Source organism: Hemitrygon akajei, chromosome 7, assembly GCF_048418815.1.
Source record: "Hemitrygon akajei chromosome 7, sHemAka1.3, whole genome shotgun sequence".
In the NCBI taxonomy this organism is placed as follows: Eukaryota; Metazoa; Chordata; class Chondrichthyes; order Myliobatiformes; family Dasyatidae; genus Hemitrygon; species Hemitrygon akajei.
In genome coordinates this window covers 77,138,119-77,157,526 of record NC_133130.1, presented here as the reverse complement: position 1 = coordinate 77,157,526, position 19,408 = coordinate 77,138,119, and the positions used below count along the sequence as shown (strand labels likewise).

General features: G+C 39.8%; 1 protein-coding gene across 3 annotated transcripts in view; it reads right to left on the bottom strand.

The window, feature by feature from the left end:
* The window catches only part of kif16ba (kinesin family member 16Ba), a 163,964-nt gene that overhangs the window by 133,618 nt on the left and 10,938 nt on the right, over nt 1-19,408 (bottom strand). The window lies entirely within an intron of this gene.

The window sequence follows — 19,408 nt, the reverse complement described above, 5'->3', positions numbered from 1 at the left end:
ATAAAAACGTGGGGGGGGGGGGGGGCGGTAAGGAAAGGAGGATAATTTGAAGGTAATAGGTGAAGCCATGTGGATGGGAAAGGTAAAGGGGTGGAGAGGAAATAATCTGATAGGAGAGGAGAGTGGATCACAGGAGAAAGGGAGGGAGGAGTGGACACGGAGGAGGTAACAGGCAGGTAAGAAGTGTAAAGAGGCGAAAGTGGAGACCAAAAGAAGAGGGAAGGGAGAAGTGATTTTTTTTTACTGGAAGGAGAAATCGATATTCACACCATCAAGTTGGAGGCTGCTGAGATGGAATACAAGGTATTGCACCTCCACCCTGAGGATGGTCTCATTGTGGCATAAGAGGCCATGGACTGACATGTCAGAACAGGAATCAGAATTAAAATGTTTGGCCGCTGGGAAGTTCCATTTTTAGTGGATGGAACAGAGAACAATAATCATTTCATTTCCCACATTTCACATTACTCCCCCCATTTAGTTTTTAAAAGGTAACGCATTGAAACCTTTTTCCTAGCAGTAATCTGTGAGGCCATAAGACATAGGAGCAGAATTAGGCCACTTGGCCCATCAAGTCAGCTCCACCATTCCATCATGGCAAAAGTATTATCCCTCTCAACTGCATTCTCTTGCCTTCTCCCTGTAACATCTGATGTCCATAATAACCAGGAAACCATCAACCTGCGCTTTAAATATACACTCACACGTGGCATTGAATTCCACAGATTCACTACCTTCTGGCTAAAGAAATTCCTCATCATCTCCATTCCAAATATTTAAAACTGTGCCTTCTGATCCTAAACTCCCCCACTATAGGAAACACCCACATCCACTCTGTCTGAGCTTTTCAATATTCAATAGGTTCGACGAGATCCCCCTCATTCTTCTGAACTCCAACGAATACAGACCCAGAGACATCAAATGCTCTTCATGTTAACCATTTCATTCCCCACAATCATTCTTGTAAATTTCCTCTGGACTCTCTCCTATGCCAGCACATCTTTTCTTAGATAAAGGCTCAAAATATTCCAAGGACAGTCTGACCAGTGCTTTATAAAGCCTCAGCATCACATACTTGCTCTTATATTCTAATCCTCTCAAAATGAATGCTAACATTGCACTGGACCCCCTACAATTCATCTACTGACACAACTGGTCAATAGATGATACAAAGCCACAGCTCTTCACACCGTCCTTACAAACCTGAGGAAGAGGTATGCTCATGTGAGAATGCTGTTCTTGGACTACAGTTTAACATTCAACACCATAATTCCCTCCAGACTCAACTAGAAGATCAGAGACCTCGGCCTTCACCCTGCCTTGTGTAGCTGGATCCTGGACTTCCTATCAGATTGCTGGCAGGTGGTAAGACTGGGCTCCCTCACCTCTGCCCTTTGACCCTCAACACTGCTCCTCAGGGCTATGTCTTAAGCCCCCACCTTTACTCTTCGTATACCCATGCCTCTGTCGCCACCACCAGCTCCAATCTGCTAATTAAATTTGCTGACATCACTACACTGATTGGCCTAATTCAAATAATAATGAGGCAGTCTACAGAGAAATCATCACACCTGACACAATGGCGTCAAGAAAACAACCTCTCACTCAATGTTGCAAAAACAAAGGAGCTGGTTGTGGATTACAGGAGGAATGGAGACGGGCTAACCCCTATTGAGATCAATGGATCTGGGGTTGAGAGGCTGAACAGCTTTAAATTCCTCGGCATACACATCACCGAGGATCTCATGTGGCTTGTGCATACCAGCTGTGCAGTGAAGAAAAGCACAACTGTGCCTCTTTCACCTCAGACAATTGAAGAAGTTTGGTATGGGCTCCCAAACCCCTCTTGTGCGCATGCACCAGCCATGCATGCTGCCTGTTACAGCCGCTCTGACTACCGTAGATTTCGCACTACAGAGCGCACCTGATTAAAAGCCGCTGGCTCTAATTTTAGAAAGAAAATCAATTTTGTACTTGTACAAGCCGCACCGGATTTTAGGCCGCAGGTGTCCCACGTTGTAATATGAGATATTTACACAGAAAGATATTACACGTGAGGATTTTTTAACTTTTAATTAAATCCATATGGTAACATAAACAAATACATATTGCAAATGCTTTTTTTCGAACCGTGCCTGTAACGCGGTTACTTTTAAATATACATACGTATCGGTAACACACAAATTACGTTGCGTATACTTTTTTTACTGAACAACATTCCAATATCTCCTAACGACTGGTAAAAAATATATATACTGCAGCCTACCAGGAAAAGTTATTGATCGCCTTTAACTTAAAAGCAGTGTTTTCGATCGGGTCTAATGCCGCTCCCCCCCACCTTCCCGTTTATCGCAAACCAGTATTTCCCACAAGACGCGGCGAAACCGGATGTGACGTCATAGCATCCCGGGATGTAGTACAGAAAACAAATATAGTTCTAACTTTAACTTTAACTAGAAAACTAGAAAATACTAACAAATGAATTACTAAGCGAAAATATTATAAACTAAATAACTGCCATAAAGGCAGCACAATGCTTTTCTTCGAGTGTTTTCCATGTTGATGAGGGTGAGTACAAATGACTGATTTACAATAATTTAATTGTGAAAGTGCGCTTGATTTATCGTACAATTTCATTGGACCTCTGTGAACTACTCATCAATTTTATTGGTCTACTGTTACGAGGCAAAATGTTTTTGGCGGCATGAAAAAAAATCATGCATTAGCCGCACCGTAGTAAAGGCCGCAGTGTTCAAAGCTGTTCAAAATGTGGGAAAAAAGTAGCGGCTTATAATCCGACATCTACGGTAATTTTCTTACTTTTCCAATTTACGCTATGTTGTATTTTTTCTCTCTCATAGTAACACGTCGAAGCTGCACCCTCTCTAACATGCTGGTGGAGAGAGTTTTATTCTGGTTTTCAGCACTGAAAATATTTACATTCGGACATATCTCATTAGCAGAGCAGCAGTATGGTCGCATTATTTATTCCAGGGACCAGCTGATCGAGTTTAAACTGGTTTAGCGAACAGAGCGGCGGATACCCCTGCTGAAATCTGGAAGAAAACTCAGAGGATGCAGAGGGGGGATCAAAAAGGCAAGGGAAGAGGACCGGGTCGAGACAACAGAGACTTATGGTGAAGAGGAGTTATAAGCCGTGTCTCCCCTCTCTCATTATGGGCAATGTGAGATCACTGGGTAATAAAATGGACGAGTTGACAGCGCTAGTCAGGAGTCAGAGGACCTTTCAGGAGAGCAGTGTTATGTGTTTTACTGAAACGTGGCTGCACGAGGACATACCCGACCAAAACGATTCCATAGAGGGCTTCCAGACCGTTCGGGCCGATCGGAATTGCACTGAGAGCGGTAAGCGTAAAGGAGGGGGGCTTGCTGTTCTGGTTAACAACAGATGGTGCAATCCTGGTCATATTACGATCAAGGAACGTGTTTGTAGCCCGGATATTGAACTTTTTGCTGTTGGACTCCGGCCATATTATTTGCCAAGGGAAATCTCACATGCAATCGTGGTTGTTATGTACATCCTTCCCTCTGCCAACCTGACGTCGGCATGTAACATCATTCACACTGTCACGGCCAGACTACAAACCCAGCACCCGAGTGCCCTCATTACCATCTCGGGTGACTTCAACCATGTTACCGTGGCTAGAACACTGCCCAACTTCACACAGCATGTGAGCTGTACAACCAGAGGGGAGAGGACCCTGGACTTGATGTATGCTAACGTTAAGGATGCATACAGCTCCTCTCCCCTCCCCCCACTGGGAAGGTCAGATCACAACCTGGTGCATCTCAAACCCTGCTACGTGCCTCTGGTGAAGAGTAAACCTGCAACCTCGAGGACAATGAGGAAATGGTCGGGGGAGGCATATGAGGCACTCCAGGATTGTTTTGAGGCGACAGACTGGCAGGCACTCTGTCAGCCACATGGAGAGGACATTGATGGGCTCACAGAATGCATCACTGGTTACATCAACTTCTGTGTGGACTGCAGTGTTCCGGCAAGAACTGTCCTTTGTTATTCAAATAACAAGCCATGGGTAACAAAGGACATTAAGGACATCCTGAACGCTAAAAAGGTGGCATTTAGAGATGGAAATAGGGAGGAGCTGAGGACAATCCAGAGGGACCTGAAAGCCAAGATCAGGGAGGCTAAAGACGGGTATAGGAGGAAGCTTGAATGGATCCTCCAGCAGAACAACATGAGAGAGATCTGGAATGAGATGAGGACCATCACTGGGTTCCGGCAAACTAGCAACAGAGGAGCTGAAGGCAGTGTGGACAGGGCCAACGAACTTAACCTGTTCTTCAACAGATTTGAAACTGTGGCCCCTACCCATCCCCCACATGATTAATCTGTTGTAGGCCCCAACCAACACATACTCCACTCTCCCCTCCTACTCCTCCTCACAGCCCCCCACCCTGCTCTCGTGACTACACCCCTCCCTCAACTGAAACCACCACGGTGGGCTTCACAGTTGAACAGGTGAGAAGACAGCTGAAACGTCTCCACCCAAGCAAGGCTGGAAGCCCGGATGGTGTCAGCCCCAGGGTGCTCAAAGCCTGTGCCCCCCAGCTATGTGGGGTACTTCATCATGTCTTCAACCTGAGCCTGAGTCTCCAGAGGGTTCCTGTGCTGTGGAAGACGTCCTGCCTCGTCCCTGTACCGAAGATGCCGCGCCTCAGTGGCTCCAATGACTACAGACCGGTGGCATTGACCTCCCACATCATGAAGACCCTGGAGAGACTTGTTCTAGAGCAGCTCCAGCCTATGGTTAGGCCACACTTAGACCCCCTCCAGTTCGCCTACCAGTCCCAACTAGGAGTTGAGGATGCCATCGTCTACCAGCTGAACCGTGTCTACGCCTAACTGGACAAGCCGGCGAGCACTGTGAGGGTCATGTTTTTTGACTTCTCCAGTGCGTTCAACACCATCCGCCCTGCTCTGCTGGGTGAGAATCTGACAGTGATGCAGGTGGATGCTTCCCTGGTGTCATGGATTATTGATTACCTGACCGGCAGACCACAGTACGTGCGCTTGCAACACTGTGTATCAGACAGAGTAGTCAGCAGCACTGGGGCTCCACAGGGGACTGTCCTGTCTCCCTTTCTCTTCACCATCTACACCTCGGACTTCAGCTACAGCACAGAGCCTTTGCCATCTTCAGAAGTTCTCTGATGACTCTGCCTTAGTTGGATGCATCAGCAAGGGAGATGAGGCTGAGTACAGGGCTACGGTGGGAAACTTTGTCACATGGTGTGAGCAGAATCACCTGCAGCTTAATGTAAAAAGGCTAAGGAGCTGGTGGTGGACCTGAGGAAGGCTAAGGAACCGGTGACCCCTGTTTCCATCCAAGGGGTCAGTGTTGACATGGTGGACGATTACAAATACCTGGGGATACGAATTGACAATAAACTGGACTGGTCAAAGAACACTGAGGCTGTCTACAAGAAGGGTCAGAGCCGTCTCTACTTCCTGAGGAGACTGAGGTCCTTCAACATCTGCCGGACGATGCTGAGGATGTTCTACGACTCTGTGGTGGCCAGTGCTATCATGTTTGCTGTTGTGTGCTGGGGCAGCAGGCTGAGGGTAGCAGACATATTTAATAATGGACTCCAATATCTTCTGATCCACTGAAGTCAGGCTAACTTGGTTTTAGTTTTCTTTCTTCTGCCTCCCTCCCTTCTTAAAGGGTGGATTTGCAATTTTCCAGTCCTCAAGAACTATTGCAGAATCTAGTGATTCTTGAAAGGTCACACCTAATGCCTCCATAATCTCTTCTGCTACTTCTTTCAGAACCCTAGGGTGTAGTCCATCTGGCCCAAGTGGCTTATCTACCTTCACATATTTCACTTTTCCAAGCACCTTCTCCTTAGTAACTACACTCACTTCTGCACCAAGACACTCTCAAATTTCTGGCATATTGCTAGTGTCTTCCACAGTGAAGACTGACACAAGATACTTAAGTTCATCTACCATTTCATTGTCCCCCATTACTACCTGTCCAGAACAATTGTTCAGCTGTCCAGTATCCACTCTTGCCTCTCTGTTACTCTTTCTAGATCTGAAAAAACTCTTCATATCCTGTTTGATAATATTGGCTAGCTTAGCAACCCATTTCATCTTTTCTCTGCATATGGATTTTTTTTAAGTTGCCTTCTGTTGGTTTTAAAAGCTTGCCAGTCCTCTAACTTCCCACTCTTTTTTTGTTGCTATATTATATGCCCTTTCTTTTGCTTTCTTGCTGTCTTCGACTTCCCTTCTCAGCCTCGGATTCTTTATCCTCTCTTTAGAGAACTCCCTAATTTTTTGAACGCATTTATCCTGCAGCTTCCAAATTGCTCCAAGAAACTCCAGCTGTTGTCATCCCTGCTAGTGTCCCCTTTCAATGAATTTTGACCAGCTCCCATCTCATGTTTCTGTAATTCCTTTACTCTATTGTAATACAGATACATCTGACTTTATCTTCTTCCTCGCAAACGGGAGAGTGAATTCTATTATATCATGATCACTTCCTCGAAGGGTTCCTTTACCTTAATCAAATCTGGTTCATTACACAAGATCCAATCTAGAATTACTTTCACCTGGAGAGCTCAACCACAAGCTGCTCTAAAAAGCCATCTCATAGACATTCTACAAATGACCTCTCTTGGGATCCAGCACCAACCTGATTTTCTCAATCTACTTGCATACTGAAATCCCCCAAGACTATCATAACATTGCCCTTCTAACATGCCTTTTCTATTTCCCATTGAAATTTATATCCCACATGCTGGTTGCTGTTCAGGGGCCTATATTTAACTCCCATCGGGGTCTTTTTAATCTTGCAGTTTCTTACCTCTACCCACAAAGATTCTACATCTTCCAATCCTCTGTCACCTGTTTCTAAGGATATGATTTCATTTTTAACCAAAAGAGGCAACCCACTCCCTCTGACTATCTGCCTGTCTTTTCAATACAAAGTGCACAATATCTTTGGATGTTTCGCTCCAAACTATGATCTTCATTCAGCCATGACTAAGTGATGCCCACCCCTGACTGTGCTGTAAGATTATCTACCGGTACCTTATTCTGTACACTGTGTGCGTGCATTCAAATATAACACCTTCAGTCCTGTATTCATCACCATTTACGATTTTGCCCCCAAGTTGCACTTCAACTCATTCCACTCACTATAATTTTGCCCTATCATCTGTCTGTCCTTCCTCACAGTCTCACTACATACTGCAAGGATATTGGTCCCCCTTGGGTTCAGCTGTCCTTTTTGTACAGGTCATACCTTCCCCAGAGAGACAGCAATGATCCAAAAATCTGAAACCCAGACCCCGGCACCACTTCCTCAGCCTCTCATTCATATGTGCCATCAATCAATCCTGCCCTAACTAGCTCGTGGTACTGGGATTAATCCACGGATTACTAACTAGGAGGTCCAGTTCTTCAGAATTTTCTTTAATTCCCTATACTCACTGTGCAAGATTTTTTCCCCCTTTCTACACATGTCATTGTGTACCACGGCCTCTGGTTGCCCAACCTCCCTCTTAAGAATCATCTGCAGCCTCTGAGACATCCTGCACCTTTGCATCTGGGAGGCAACACACCATCCTGGCTTCTCTTTCGCAGCCACAGAATCTACTCTCCACCCCCCTAACTATTCAGTCTCCTATCACTATTGCTCTGCCTGACTTTACCCTTCCCTGCTGAGCCTCAGACCCATCCATAATGCCATTGGCCTGGCAGTGATTGCTGTGCCCTGATAGGTAATCCCTCCCAGCAGAATCCAAAGCAAATACTTGCTGCTGAGTGGAATGGCCACAATGGAATCCAGCACTGACTGGTTACTCCCCTCACTTCTCCTGGTGATCACTCATATTAACTGAAGCCTGCACTCCGGGCGCGACAATCTCAGTAAAAGTCTCATCTATGAAGTTTTCAGTCTCCTGGTTGTTCCTGAGTGCATTCAGTTCCATTTCCTTGACCTTGTCAGTCAGGAGCTGAAGTTGGCTACAATTCCTGCAGATGGAGTCATCGGGAGACCATTATCCCACCATCTCATAAGAAGAGCATTCCACGTGTCATTATTATCTACCTATCCAAATTGCAATAGTATTCTCACAAATTCTAAGTATTGATGGAAAGATTAACGATCATAGAGTTGGAGTTATACAGGAGGAAACAGTCCCTTTGCACCAATGGTCCATGCCAAACAATTGCCTTTATGAGCTCATACCATTTCGGTCTTAGGCCCAGATCCCTCCTTTTCACAAACCTATTCAAATATCTTTTGAATGTAATTATATCCATCTCTACCACTTCATCTAACAGTTTCATCCATATACCCATGACAAAACTTACTTCTCACATCCCTTTAAGTATTTCCCCTCTCACTTTAAACCTACACACTATTTTTTAAAAATCCTTTACTCTGACAAAAACTTATCATCCACTTTATCTCTATCCCTCATGATATTCTAAGTTACTAAAAGGACTCCTTACCACTAAACCTCCTGTGCTCCAGGGTAAATAGTCCCAACCTACTCAGTTTCTATTCATAACAGCAGCTCTTAAAAGCTAACAACATCCTTGTGAATTGTTTCTGTGCCCTCAGTAGCATAATCACGTCTTTCCTTTAGCACAGTGACCAAAATTGCACACTACTTTCCAGGTGTGGTCTCACCAACATCCAATACACCTGTAACATGTTGTCAACTTATGTATTCAATGCCTTGTCCAGTGATGGCAAGTACACCACATGCCTTGTTCACCATTTTGTCTAACAGCATCACCACTGTCAGGGAACTATGTATTTGTACTCTTAAGACTTTGTTTTACAACTTCCCAAGGCCCTTTCATCGACTGTACAAAATGTGCCCTTGTTTAATTTCACAAAATGAATCACTTTGCTATTGTCAGAGTTGAATTCCTGCATTTCAACTGCCCTGATTACACAATGGCTCAGACTCCATTACCGAGACTGGAGTTCAGGTGAAAATGAGAAGGCAAGACCAAGTTAAATACGTTTTTAAAATATGGCAAACCAAAACTTTTGCTAAATCTGTTTGCACCATATTATTTGTAATATACTGAACTACATAATACAAGGAATGAAACAGAGTTGAGGACTATCAAAATCAACTCCTAATTGCATAGAGAGATCCTACTGCATTTAAATGCAAATGTTCATTGAGGAAGACAGATGGGTACTATTTGTTAGCAAATTCCTTTAAATTGCATTAATATTGATATTAATATCCCAGCTACAGCACTTTAGGGTGCGACAAAGGCTTTCAATCCCAATTTAAACACAATTACAAAGCGAAATTACTTAACATTAGTCATTTAATGAACATCAGTAGAACATAAGCAATTAAAACGCAGGATAGCAGACAAAACCAATCTCCAAAGACATTGGCATCAACAATCAGACCATCATACAACTGGTGAGGAACATCAGTTAAAAAAACCCTTGTTACTCTCTTTGTTTTACAATGATCTGCTTTAAAGCTGTTGGCAAACAAATGACTACTTCAAAACACTTCAGAATTAAATAAAATGCATAATCCAAGTAAAATACCAGAGTTTACAATTGCCTGAACATGCATATCATTTGCAATTTTTATAAAATTTGCATTTTAAAGTAGCTTTCACAATTTATGTAATTCCAAATTACTTTTCAGACAATTAACTTCTTATTCAAGTGCAATTATTGTTATAATCAAGGAAACACGGCAAGAAGTTTGTGCACAGCAAAGTTGAAAAAGAACCAGATAACTTGCTTTAATGATGTTAACTGAAGGATGAATATTGCCAAGGAAAAAGGGAGAACTTCGCTGCTCGTTTGTCAGACAATGCTATGAAGTTTCTACTATCCAAAGGACACTCAAGACATCCTGCTTAATGTCTCTTTCAAAATGATTAAGCTTTCCTTCATGTTCCATTGATGATTTAAATTTAACTTGTAAAGAATATGTTCTCTGCCTCTCCATTATTATAGGCATAAATGGCCACACAACTGGATATCCTTCAAAACAACACACTAATACCCAAGTCTGCTTCTAGTTTTACAATGCATACCAAAACTTGTATCACCACACTTCCTTCTGACTCTAATTCTTGAGTAATCCTCTCTATATGCAACACAGTGGTAATGTCAAGAGTGTTGCTTTTCCTGGCTAGCTTTCCTATCTAGGTTTGATTCTGACTGTTAATGCAGTCAGATTGGAGTTTGCACATTCTCACTGGGCCACAAAACACTTTCTAAGGTGCTCGCTCCAATTTTCTCCCACATCTCAAAGACATGTAGTTTGGTAGGCTAACTGGTGATTGTAAATTGCTGATGCGCAGGTGGCTGTTGGGGGAATCAAATGCAGCCTGGGAGAGAATAGGTTGCAAGGATATAGGTTTAGGATTAAATTAATGGTATTGATCTGATAACCAGCATGAATAGCTTCCTATGCTATTAGAAAATATGAAAACTATTCAAATCAATTGTAATCAGTTGCATGATGTTCATCATACTTATGCACATGAAGTACTATTCATACATCTCATTCCAAATTTGCTAAAAGACATTGTGCCAATCTCAACTTCAATATATTTTGTACAAACTGTATAAGAACTTGTATGCTATTCATAGTTGTGGTTATATCCATTGACAGTACAATTTTCTGTTGATTTGAATGCAACTTATACTAATATGAACTGGTTTATGAACATGTAATGTAAGTTTTTAAATGGGCAATCAAATTAACTATAGCTGAAATCGTAACATTTCAGATTCACACCCATCTTTACAACTTGGTACACCAGGACAAACTCAGCACAGAGCACAACACACGTTTTGACTTGAGCCTAGGTTAAATACTACACATACAAGGAACAAAAGGAATAATACACTATATAAGGCCAATTTAATTTAAGATTTCTACTTGATTATTTACTGATGCTGTCATAAATGATAAATGAATTGGAACATAATTTGTTCATCAAAAATAGCAAGAGCCATTATAGTCAATATGGTACTAAAACTCAAAATATTAAAACCCTAGCAGTCATAGGAATTTAGAACTATAGAACTATGTGTATGGAAGAATTAATAACACTGATGAACTGAGAACTCAAAGCATTTAGCTCCTGTTCCCTTATAGAAACAGAAACTTGTACCTTCACTGGTTTATGTAAATTTCCCACATTCAAACAACTACATAAGTCTCTAAATTTCCATACAATTCTGATTTAAAACAATTAGGAGCAGTATTATCCTAAAAAAACATGTTCCAAGCTAATACTGGTATTATACTTCTGAGTTATAGAAAAGCTTAATACAGTTGGTTTAATTTAAGAAAGCAGAAGAGTAAATAGGGAACAATAGACCAATTGGTTTGACACAAGCGGCAGGGATAAAGGTGGCACCTATCATTTAGGAAGTGGTAACAGGACACTTCTAAAAACAAGTTGGCAAATAAGAAAATAACAATTATGAAATAATTTGCTGTGTATTTTTCATAATTTATGCTTGACAGATCTGTTAAAGATTATCCTGAGATGTTAACAGAGTAATAAAGGCGAATAAAAGGGAACTAACATGTATGGTTTGAAAAGCCCTTTGGCTTTTTGACATTGTGCCACACAAAGGGTTTTAAACAAGCTAAAGTGCAAGGAAGTACAGCTAGTCGACTGGTATGGATCAAGAATTGGTAAACAGACAGAAAACATTAGGAAACAAAGGGGATCTGTAACTCATAGGGTGCTATAGGGAACAGAGCCGGATCACAGCTATTCACGGTTGTTTACTTTTTAAATTTTTTATTAATTTTTAAACAAACATAAATGAAACATGAATACAGAGAGTTTGAGAGTACATAGTTAATAGTTTAAATAAACATTCAAATAGATGACAATCAATATATAATAACTTCCCAAACTCATGGTAATTGTGAACAAAAGTTTTTAAAAAACCCAAAAAAGAGAAAAAACTAACCAACATGGGCCATTGCATTATGTCAAATATATACAGTAGTGCCAATAACTCCAAACCTCCATCCAAATAATTAAGGATAATAAAAGTGAGGTTTAGGAAAAGACAAATTAACTCATATGAAAATGTTGAATAAATGGTCTCCAAGTTTCTTCAAATTTAACTGAAGGATCAAAGACAACACTTCTAATTTTTTCTAAGCTCAAACAAGAGATAGTTTGAGAGAACCACTGAAATATAGTTGGAGGATTAATTTCTTTCCAATTCAGTAAAATAGATCTTCTAGCCATTAATGTAACAAATGCAATCATCCGTCATGATGAGGGGGATAAACGACTATTATCCACCATTGGCAAACCGAAAATTGCAGTAATAGGATGAGGTTGGAAGTTGATATTCAGAACTGTTGAAATAATACTGAAAATATCTTTCCAGTAATTTTGCAAACAAGGGCAAGACCAAAACATGTGGGTCAATGAAGCAACATCAGAATGACATCTGTCACAGGTTGGATTAACATAAGAATAAAATTGAGCAAGTTTATCCTTAGACATATGAGCTCTATATACAACCTTAAATTGTATTAGGGCATGTTTAGCACAAATAGAAGAAGAATTGACTAATTGTAAAATTTTCTCCCACTGCTCAGTGGGTATAAGACAATGAAGTTCTTTTTCCCATTCCTTCTTAATTTTTTCTGATACTTCTGGCTGTATTTTCATGATTATATTATAAATGATAGCTACTAAACCCTTCTGACAAGGATTCAGAGCTAAAAAAAATTCCGTTATGTCCAGTGGACATAGATTTGGAAAAGACTAACTCATTATTCAAAAAATTTCTAACTTGCAAATATCTTAAAAAAATGAATTTTAGGTAAATTATATTTATTAGATAGCTGTTCAAAGGACATAAAATTATTATCTAAAAATAGATCACGAAAACATGTTATACCCTTTGTTTTCCATAAAACAAAGGCTTGATCCATAAAAAAGGGCCAAAAAAAGTTAGATATTATAGGGCTTGATAAGATGAACTTATTCAAGCCAAAAAATTTACGAAATTGAAACCATATTCGCAATGTATGTTTAACTATAGGATTAGTTATTTGTTTATTCAATTTAGATAAAGAAAAAGGAAGTGAAAATCCTAAAATTGAAAACAATGAAAAGTCTTGTACAGATTTACATTCCAAATTTACCCATTGTGGGCAAGCTGCTATAGTCGATTCTTGTGTCCAAAATATTAAATATCGTATATTAACTGCCCAATAGTAAAATCTCAAGTTTGGCAAAGCCAAACCACCCTCCTTCTTAGGCTTCTGTAAATATTTTTTGCTTAGTCTAGGATTTTTATTCTGCCACAGATAGGAAGATATTTTGGAGTCAATAATATCAAAAAAAGATTTAGGAATAAAAATTGGTAATGCTTGAAATAAATATAAAAATTTGGGCAATACCATCATCTTAATAGCATTAATTCGACCAACCAATGACAAAGATAATGGAGACCACCTGGTAACAAGTTGCTTAATTTGGTCAATTAAAGGTAAGAAATTAACTTTAAATAAATCTTTATGTTTTTTGGTAATTTTAATACCCAAATAAGTAAAATAATCTGTGACAACTTTAAATGGTAAATGTTTATAAATTGGAACTTGCATATTTAATGGAAATAATTCGCTCTTATTAAAATCAATTTGTAACCAGAAAAGTTACTAAACTGAGCAAGCAAGGATGAAATAGCAGGAATAGATCTCTCAGGATCGGATATGTATAGTAACAAATCATCAGCATATAATGATAACTTATACGTCCCTTCCCCACGGGTAATACCCAAAATATTAGGTGATTCACAAATGGCTATAGCTAAAGGTTCCAAAACAATGTCAAATAGTAAAGGACTTAAAGGACAGCCTTGCCTTGTACCATGGAATAACTGAATAAAAGGAGATCTTTGAATATTGGTAAAGACCGAAGCCAAGGGTTTATAGTATATTAATTTAATCCATGATATAAATTTCGAACTAAAATTAAAATGCTGCAACGTATTAAATAAATATGGCCATTCAACTCTATCAAATGCTTTTTCAGCATCTAAGGAAATGACACATTCTGGTATTTTGGGTGAAGGAGTATAAATAATATTAATTAATTTTCTAATGTTAAAAGATGAGTAGTGGTTTTTAATAAATCCAGTCTGATCTTCAGAAATAATTCGAGGTAATATATTTTCTAATCTAGTGGCCAAAATTTTACTAAAAATCTTAAAATCCGTATTCAGCAAGGATATAGGCCGATAGGATGCACATTCAGTGGGGTCTTTATCTTTTTTAAGAATTAAAGAAATAGAGGCTTCATAAAAAGATTGTGGCAATTTACCTATAGTTAATGCATCTTTAAAAGTTGTATAAAGCCAAGGAGAAAGTATAGAGGAAAAGGATTTTTAAAAATTCTACAGTATAACCATCCGGACCAGGAGCTTTACCGGAATTCATTGAAAAAGTAGCCTTTTTTATTTCAGTTTCCGTAATAGGTGCATCTAGGAATACACTATCCTCTGTTGTTAATTTTGGGATATTCAATTTTCTTAAAATTTCATCTATTATAGAAGAATCCTCAACAAATTCTGATTGATATAAAGAATTATAAAATTCTTGAAAGGCTTTATTTATCTCTTTATGGTCGATCGTCAGAGTGCCATCTCATTTACAAATCCTAGTAATTTGTCGTTTAACCGAAGCAGTTTTCAATTGATTAGCCAATAATTTACCAGACTTATCTCCGTGTACATAAAACTGGGTTCTAGATTTAATTAACTGATTTTCAATCGCAGAGGATAATAACAAACTATGCTCCATTTGAAGTTCAACTCTTTCTTCATAAAGTTCTTTGCTGGGGGTCACTGAATAAATCTTATCAATTGCTTTGATTTTATCAACCAATGTTAATATTTTAGAATTAGCTCGTTTCCTAACTCCAGCAGAGTATGAAATAATCTGTCCACGAATAAATGCTTTAAAAGTGTCCCATAAAATTCCACTAGAGATCTCTGCTGTAGAATTTGTTGAGAAAAACAAATCAATTTATTGTTTAATAAAATTAAGAAAGTCTAAGTCCTGCAATAAAATAGAGTTGAACCTCCAAGATTTAGCATTAGTAGATGAGTCCATTGTCTTAATAGATAGCTTCAAAGGTGCATGGTCAGAAATGGTAATGGAGTCATATTTACAATCAATAACATCTGTAAGTAAATGGTGATCAATAAAAAAAGTAATCAATTCTTGAATAATTATGATAAACATGAGAAAAGTATGAAAACTCTGTCATTGGGGTGTAAAAAACGCTACATTTTGGAAATTCCAGAATCAATCATAAAGGAATTAATAAGAGAGGCCGATTTATTCGGAAGACCTTGGGTGGGCTTAGATCTATCCATCAAAGGGTTTAAACAACAGTTAAAATCCCCACCCATTATCAGCATGTACTGATTCAAATTAGGAAAGGATGTAAATAGACACTTAAAAAATTCAGGACAATCAGTGTTTGGAGCATAAACATTAACTAAAACAACTTTTTGATTAAAAAGTAGACCAGTAATAAGCAAAAATCTACCTTGTGGGTCTGAAATTGTTTCATAGTGTATAAAGGAGGTTGAAGAATCTATAAAAATGGAAACGCCTCTTACTTTGGCTTGGGAATTTGAGAGATACTGTTGGCCCTTCCAAAACCTAAAAAAGCGTTGACTATCCACCTTCCTCACATGAGTCTCTTGTACAAAGATAATATTAGCATTCATTCTGTGGAATACTTTGAATTTTTTTTGCGTTTGATCGGATGATTTAAATCATTAGTATTCCAAGAAACAAAATTAATAATCTTATCCATATTGCCAATATTTATTACAATTAACACACAAGGTTAAAAAAAAATGAACTCATGAATCTGGAAGAGGGAAGTAAGTTCAAGGAGGAACCGGAAGTCATGACACTGCAACATTTTTGTAGTTTCGAATCAGCCCATGAAGTAAAACTAAGCGTGAACACAGTTGTTTAATGTCGTTTTCTGTACACAAGTATAAAGGAGAGCAAAATAATTATTACTCTAGATGACAAAACATAAAAGATAAAGAACACAATAATAATAACAATAATAATAATAATAATAATAATAAAGCACATTAAATATAAATCCGTAAGATAGATAGATATATATTGATTGGATGTCCATAAAGTGAAGCTAGGCGCTACATAAACTCACTGACAGGAAGTAATAAAGTAGTGGAGGAGGAGTTGATCAGCCTTACTGCTTGGGGTAAGTAGCTGATTCTGGGTCTGGGGACTCTGGTGTGGATGCCACGTAAGCTCACTGGAAGTGAGATAAACCTGAGAATTGCAAATCCTTTGATAACTGCACTCAAGGCAAAGGAGGCTTTGTTGTAGGCTATATTCAAGACAGAATAATCTTTTTAAGATATCAATCACATGATATGAAGTAAATGTAAGAAAGAGACACTGTGGAAGTGATGAGCCACAATCTTACGGAATGGCATGAGTCGCCAATCGGTCTACTCTTGCTTGTTCTAGAAACAATTTTAAAGTCTGCTTAGGTAATCTAAAGATTAATTTACCAATGGGGTGTATGAAGGATCCTGGGAGGGGTAGCATTTTCTGGTAAAGGGGTTTGTCATGTCCATTCCGGTACAGCTCGCTCACCTTTGATTTCCCCCCCCCCCCCCAATAACCCCCAACTCAGCTCTCAACTCCAAGTAACACACACAAAATGCTGGTGGAACACACCAGGCCAGGCAGCATCTATAAGGAGAAGCACTGTCGACGTTTCGGGCCGAGACCAGAAGGGGCAAAGGGGGGGGGGGGGGGGGGGGGGAAGGGGCCACAGTGGTTGACAAAGAAAGTCAGAGATTGCATAGCATTAAAAAAAAAGGAAGTATGACAGAGCTAAGGTGAGTGGGAGGACAGATGATTGGGAAATTTTTAAGGAACAACAGAACTTAACTAAAAAGGCAATATGGGGAGAAAAAATGAGGTACGAACGCAAGCTAGCCAGGAATATAAAGGAGGATAGCAAAAGCATTTTTAAAATTTTTTTTATATAAAGGTGTGTGAAGAGAAAGAAGATAGTTAAGAACAATGTTGGGCCCTTGAAGAATGAATTGGGTGAAATTGTTAAGGGAAACAGAGAAATGGCAGAAGAATTTAACAAGTACTTTAGATCTGTCTTCACTAGGGAAGACACAAGCAATCTTCCAGATGTATGGATGGGCCAAGGACATAGGGTAACAGAGGAAATGAAACAGATTGACATTAGGAAGGAAACGGTGATGAGAAGACTGATGGGACTGAAGGCTGACAAATCCCCAAGTCCAGATGGTCTGCATCCTAGGGTACTAAAGGAGGTGGCCCTGGAAATTGCGGATCCAGTGTTCCTGACGCGGCTTCTTCTTCATAGATAAGACCTGATGAAGATTGGAGGACAGTTTCATCGACCACCTTCATCCCATCCGCTAAAAAAGGATTTCCCAGTGGCCAAACATTTCAATTCCAATCCCCATTCCAAAGTATTGGTCTGCAGCTTCCTCTTTTGCCATAATCAGGTCTCTCTCATGATGGAGAAGCAACACAATATACTCTGTCTAGGCAGCTGCCAACCTACGAACATCGATGTTTCCAAGTTCCAGTAATTTTGTTATCCCTTCTTTCCCTCCTCTTCAACCCTCCCACCTTTTCTCCTCAATTGCCTATTTCCTCCCCCGATGCGTCTCCTCCTTCCCCTTCTCACACAATTCACTCTCCTCTCCTAGTCTTCTTCTCCAGCACTTTATTTTTTCCACCCATCACCTCCCAGCTTCTTACTTCATTCCTCCCACTCCATTTACTTGGCTTCACCAATCACCATCTATATTGTCCTCCTTCCCCTCCCCCCCACCTTCTTATTGTGTCACGTTCCCTTTTCCTTTCCAGACCTGACGGTCTCAGCCCAAAACGTTGATTGTTTATTCATTTTCATAGATGCTGTCTGACTTGCCGAGCTCCTCCAGCATTTGTGTGTTGCTCTGAATTTCCAATATCAGCAGAATCCCTTGTGTTTATTAAAAATCTTGAGCTTGTTCCATCATGCAGTTAGATTTTGATCCACCAAAAAAATATCAAAACGTGTCATTTGCGTCAACATCCGACATCAACTGGGGGCAGCCCGCAAGTGTTGCCATGCTCCCAGCACCAACATAGTATGCCCAAAAATAAGAAACCTTATTCTGAATGGAATTTATGCTTACAAATAATAAACCTGATTCTGATAATAAAATATGCCGATAAATAATATTTCTGATTTTGACAATGGCATAAAACATGCCCTTCTGCCCACCAGGTCTGTGCTGATCATCAACCACAGATTTACGCCAATTCTTCAGTAATCCCATGTTTTATCCTCCCAACATACTTACCAACATCTCCCAGATTCGACCACTCACCTGCATACTCAGGGGGAGTTTACAGAGGTCAATTAACTTATCAACATGCAAGGTCTTTGCAATATGAAAGGAAACTGGAAAGCCTGGAGAAAACCCACACAGTATCAAGGGGAATATGCAAATTCCAAGTGCAGGGAGCACCTAAGGATTGTATGCAAAGTCTCTGGCACCATAAAGCAGAGATAGGTCATAGCAGACAGACGGTAGTGGTGAAGGGGTATTCTATCTGAAGGTCTGTGACAAGTAGTCTACTGTAAGGATTAGTGCTGGAACCTTTGCTTATTTTTTAATTTATAAATATATAAAATTAGTAAATATTTACATACAGTCGGCCCTCCTTATCAGCGGGGGAGTGGTTCCGAGACCCCCGCGGATACCAAAAAACGTGGATGCTCAAGTCCCTTATTTAATCTGTCCCAGTGCAGTGATCTTTAGGACCCAGCTGAACCCTGGACTTTATTTAACATGTCTCAGTGCGGTGGACATTAGGACCTGGTGGTGCAGCTCTGAACCGGCAGTGTTTCTGTTCAAGAAAATAATCAGGATCACGATTGAAAATAAGGTGAAAGTAAGGTGGAAGTAATAAAGCGATCGGAAAGAGGTGAAATGCCATCGGTCATTGGAAAAGCGTTAGGCTACAGTCAGTCAACAATCGGAACAATTTTAATGGAGCACGTGAAAGGCCCTGCCCCGATGAAAGCTACAATTATTACTAAGCAACACAATGCTTTAATTATTGAAATACGTATGTTTCTTAAGTGTTTTATATGCACAGAAAGGTAAAATATGTACTATATATTAAGAAAAACGTTTGACTAACTGACGCTAAATAATACCGGATGTACCTGTTCCGACTTCAAATCCGACTTAAAGACAGACTCAGGATTGGAACTCATTCATAATCCGGGGACTGCCTGTACTTTTAA